General features: G+C 42.7%; 1 pseudogene; it reads left to right on the top strand.

The window, feature by feature from the left end:
- The window catches only part of LOC119287206, a 5,433-nt pseudogene extending 886 nt beyond the window's left edge, over positions 1–4,547 (top strand).
- Positions 4,548–5,618: the final 1,071 nt, after the last annotated feature.

The following is a 5,618-nucleotide window of genomic DNA, read 5'->3' on the forward strand; positions in this document are numbered from 1 at the left end:
TTTTGTGTGCAATCCATGCTTTTCCTTTACAACGAATTGTTACTAGCCTCTAGTGAGTGAATCTGATTATCCTTCCTCAAAGAACTTTTCCTTTACCCCCGCCATGCAATCTAGCTATTTTTCTTTTTTGAAAGAGCTGATCATGTGTCTTTCCGTTTCAATTGTTGGTGTTTGTTCAAGGCAATACTATATCGGTATTATTTCGAGCCGAATTTCTGTGCACTGTCTTTGCAAGCCACATTTTCCTTTGGATTTGTTACTAGCCTCTAGTGAGTGAATCTGATTATCCTTCCTGTTAGCATGGGATTGTTGATGTGAAAAAGCGAGGTAGTAATACAAAGGACTAATTTTTATTTGCATGCTTCTTTTCAGTACCAGCTCAAGCGTGAGCTAACCCTGCAACCAATGGCGGGGGTTCTGGATGCTTTGGCATCCTACGTGACCAGCATGCTTGCCGAGATGGCCAAAGATGAGGTGGCCATGCTAATCGGCGTATCCGATGGGATCAAAGACCTGAGCATCAACCTTGGGGATCTCAAGAATTTCCTTGCTGATGCTGATAGGAGGAACATCACCGATGAGAGTGTGCGGGGGTGGGTGGGCGAACTGAAGCGTGCCATGTACCTAGCTACCGACATCGTCGACCTATGTCAGCTCAAGGCCATGGAGCAGCGTCCATCCAAGGACATGGGGTGCCTTAACCCTCTGCTTTTTTGCATGCGGAATCCCCTCCATGCCCACGACATCGGCACCCGCATCAAGGCATTGAACAAGGAGCTGGATAGCATCTGCGAGCGGGGCAATAAATTTAAATTTGCCAAGCTAGAAGCCTACCAAGACTTGAAGATTACTCGATCACTTGCCACTGACCGCAAAACAGATTCACTGATGGAGCGGTCAGGTGTTGTTGGCGAGAAGATTGAGGTGGACACAAGAGCACTCGTGGAGGTGCTTACAAGTGAGGGGGGCGGCGACAAGACTGGTCGCCACAAAGTGGTTGCCATTGTTGGTGTCGGTGGGAGTGGCAAGACCACCCTCAGCAAGAAGGTCTTCAATGACGAGGCAATCCAAGGCAAGTTCACTAAGAAGATATGGCTTAGCATCACACAGGATTTCACAGATGTTGAGCTATTAAGTACAGCTATCATTGCCGCTGGGGGAGACCTGCCTATAGGGAGCGGGGCTCTAAACAGGGCCCTACTTGTCGATGCTCTCAAGAACGCCATCGAGAACAAGAAATTCCTTCTTGTGCTCGATGATATGTGGGGAGTCGATGCATGGAACAAATTGCTAATGACTCCCTTTGGCTATGGTGGCCCCGGTAGTAGAGTCCTCATCACCACCAGACATGACACTGTAGCCCGAAGCATGAAAGCCTTTCATCCGTACCATCATGTTGACAAATTAGCTCCACAAGATGCCTGGTCATTGCTCAAGAAGCAGGTCGGCACTTCCCAAAACTCAATATATTATATAATACACGTCGTTTGGGACCACACTGTTAAGTTAATTTGATCTACACTTGCATAGGTCTGCCGATCTGAACTTTATATATTTCTAATGCTTCCTTGCCTTAAATTTCACTATAACATAAGTTCATTTGCATGCATGACGTACAGCTTACAAAAGTAATTAATGGATTATTCCGGCTTATGTTTGGCAATTATTATGGATTGCATGCAGCTTATCAATTAGTTTCTATTTGCAGGTACTCACATCAGAGGAAAATGAACCAGAAGTTGATATGCTAGAAGATATTGGGTTTCAGATTGTAGCAAAATGCGATGGTTTACCACTTGCTATAAAAGTAATGGGTGGACTCTTATGCAAGAAGGAGAAAACACGACGTGATTGGCAACATGTCCTGAATGATGATATCTGGTCAGTATCTCAAATGTCGAAGGAACTAAATTATGCCATATATCTTAGCTATCAGGACTTATCCCCGTACATAAAACAGTGCTTCTTGCACTTCTCCATTAAACCAAAAAAGACAGTGATAAATGATACTGAAATTGTGTCCATGTGGGTTGGTGAAGGATTGGTTGAAGGAGACACATATAGTCGTAGTTTGGAAGAAGGGAAAAAGTACTATAAGGAGCTAATAGTAAGGAACCTTATAGAGGTAGATACAGAGTACCCTAGTCAACTTATTTGCAACATGCATGATGTTATTCGCTCATTTGCTCAATTTGTGGCTAGGGATGAAACACTAGTAGGTCACAATGGAGATACTATCAAAACAAATCTTAGATCACCGAATTATCTTAGATTATCCATAGAAACGAAAGGAGTGGGATCCGATGAATTTGAGTGGAGATATTTAAGAGAGCAAAAATTGCTTAGGTCACTAATATTAACTGGAAACCTCAAAAGTCAGCCTGGGGATTCGTTGACTATCTTCCCAAGTCTACGTCTTTTGCATATAGATTCTGCAAATATTGCTGCACTAGTTGAATCTATGTACCAACTCAAGCACTTGAGATATTTGGCATTAAAGAGGACTGATATTTCTAGACTACCAGAGAACATCCATGAGATGAAATTCCTACAGCATATTAGCCTTGAAGGTTGTGAAAGTTTCTTGAAACTTCCTGATAGCATAATCAAGCTGCAAGGGTTGAGATATCTTGATATGGATGACACACGTGTAAGTAGTATTCCTAGGGGTTTCCGAGCTCTTACAAATTTGAGTGCACTATGTGGGTTTCCAGCCTATACTGATGGTGACTGGTGTAGTTTGGAAGAGTTGGGGTCTCTTTCCCAGCTCAATGAACTTTCACTAGAGAGCCTAGAAAATATATCTAGTGCCTTGTTGGCTGCAAAGGCAAGGATAAATGCAAAGAAACAACTTACCTATCTTGGTTTAAAATGTGTTGGTCCAAGGAGAAGTCTCGGAGTCTAAGGAGGAGGAGCAAATAATTGAGGCCGTGTTTGATGTGCTATGTCCTCAGCCTTGCATAGAACACATCAAAATAAAAAGATATTTTGGTAGTCGGCTCCCAGGATGGATGGCATCCACAGCTATGGTGCCTCTCGAGAGCTTGAAGATACTAGTCCTCGAACATCTGCCTTGCTGCACCCAACTCCCAGATGGCTTGTGCAGGCTCCCGTATTTGGAGTGGATAAAAGTGGACGGGGCTCCAGCAATCAAGTGTATTGGTCCTGAATTCGTTCAACAGTACAATCAGCTGCACCGTCCTTCATCTCAGTTGGCTGCTACGTTCCCCAAACTCCAGCAGTTGCATTTGCTCGGAATGGAAGAATGGGAAGAGTGGGTTTGGGAGACGGAAGTGAAAGCTATGCCCTTATTGGAGGAACTTCGTATCACTTCTTGCAAACTGGGCCGAATGCCTCCGGGTCTTATGTCTCATGCAGTGGCTTTGAAGAAGCTAGAAATATGGAACGTCCAAGGTCTTCACTCTCTAGAGAACTTTGTTTCTGTAGTTGAGCTCGACTTGTATAACATACCTGAACTGGCCATGATCTCCAATCTTCCAAAATTACAAAAGCTTATAATCAAGTACTGCCCAAAGCTCGAGATGCTGCAGGAGATGGCTGCACTACGGAGACTCGAGCTGAGAGTTTTCCGCTGGGAAAGCCAACTCCCAGTCTACCTGCAAACTATAAAGCCTAGTCATTTGCTGCTGACCTGCAACCTAGCAGTACTCACTTCCATGGCTGAGGGTGAATCTAGCTCCGAGTGGGGCAAGTTCAATCATATTAAGCAAGTCGAGGCTTATGCAGAGGATGGACAGGATGAGAAGAAATGGCACGTGCTCTACACATCTGAATCCTGCAACATACAGACAAATATTCATCAGGTAATACTTCGGTCTCTCTTTGTTTCAATCTAGCTAATATTTGTTTCAATCTAGTCGATATAGGATAGCTGAATGTATCTCCCACTATTCTGTTTTGCTTGCCAGGGTCGATTGGTGGAAGAAGAGGACTAGGCTGCAACTCCAGCAGAACGAGGAAGGGTATATCATTTTAGGCGAAAGGACCATATGATGCAAGGATATATGTACGTCTGCTGTTACAACTTCTACTAGTTTTGAGTATTCTTACTAATAATGCCATGACCATTGGAAGCTCATGTTAACGTGATGATCGAATCCATGCAGGGATACTGGGAAAGCAACAGACACACTTACCTGCAAAGATTCAGAGTCCACACATATGAATTCAGAGCAACAGACAAACTCTACTATTTTGAGTGTTCTTACTAATTTCCTGATAAGTGTGACATATACACTTATGAATTTGAAGATGTACACTTCATGGCGGGCTATCTAGCTGGTGCAGTAATATGGTAACCTTGGCAAGGCAGTTCTTTGTGCAGTGCATGTAAATGACTGTCAGCTTTTAATTTGGAGTTTAGGCTACTCTGCTCTGCTCTTTGAAAGCAGCTCAGGTTGCAGGTTCTCTGAAGCAGCTGCATTTTTCCTTTTTCTTTTTCGTGGGTGTCTTGCGTTGGTTCTCTGAAAAACTATGGTTTTTTGGATACATCAATCAATACAATACTGGTATTTCAGCTTTTAATTTGTACTGCATCAACACAAATGACTGTCAGAAAGCTCCCGGCTGCAGAATTGTAACTGTATGTCATAGGAATTCAGAGTGATGTATACAGGACCAAACAAATGATGGTGAGATCCTGGCTAAATATGGCCAAAATCGTGGGTAAACGCATTGTATATGAGCCAATCGAACGGATGTATATCAAACAGAGGCGTCATATTATTTTGCCTTGCTCAATCTAAATGTCTGCCCTGTCAAAATGGAGCACTACTGTATCCACACCACCTGCTGCTCCTCGGTCAACCATCCCGTGTCTGAAGTTACACCAGCGACTACATGCCTACTAGTTAAAATTTCACCATAAATTTGGGCAATACGTACTAGTCTATTGGTCCCTTTGTATCTTGTCTCAAATTTTCACCATAAATTTAACTAACAAAACGTTAATACATGTCATCAAGAATTATATCCTTGGAGTCATATTTGAACCTAGTTTTCGATAATATTATTTTTTCTATGTATAACTTATGTTTTACTAGTTAAAATTATGGTCAAAATATGACCATAAATATGAGGAGGGGATAATAAACCAGGACGGAGGTAGTAATATATCAACCCTCCCTCCATATGTCATTGATGACACCTGTTTCTTGAATTTCCAGCACATGAATGAATGAACCTAATGGCAACAATCCAAAATTAAACTAATCTGAGATAGCTACCCACAACCTAACAAAAATTATTACAGCTGATATTGCACTCGACAGAGACACCCTCCTCTCAGAATTGCTTATCTTTGCTACTACTATATTTGTGGGGCAGGGGAACCGCGCCTCTCTGTTGTCGCATCCTTTGGGCCTCTTCTCTTGCATTACCAGGAGTTGCTGGCTGAAAGCTCATACATAAAATGTAGTATATACATTTATGTTTCAAGTTGGCCATCCACTTGCAAATCTTTAAGTGAGTAGTTGTACGTATTTTGATATAGTAGATGGATGATGGATCATGGATGGATGCATATGCCTTCTACAGAGCCAGATCACAATCATTTGGCATCGCTGGCCGCCGGCCACCGTTGTTTACTCCAATATTTT

This window comes from Triticum dicoccoides, chromosome 4A (genome assembly GCF_002162155.2).
Source record: "Triticum dicoccoides isolate Atlit2015 ecotype Zavitan chromosome 4A, WEW_v2.0, whole genome shotgun sequence".
NCBI lineage: Eukaryota > Viridiplantae > Streptophyta > Magnoliopsida > Poales > Poaceae > Triticum > Triticum dicoccoides.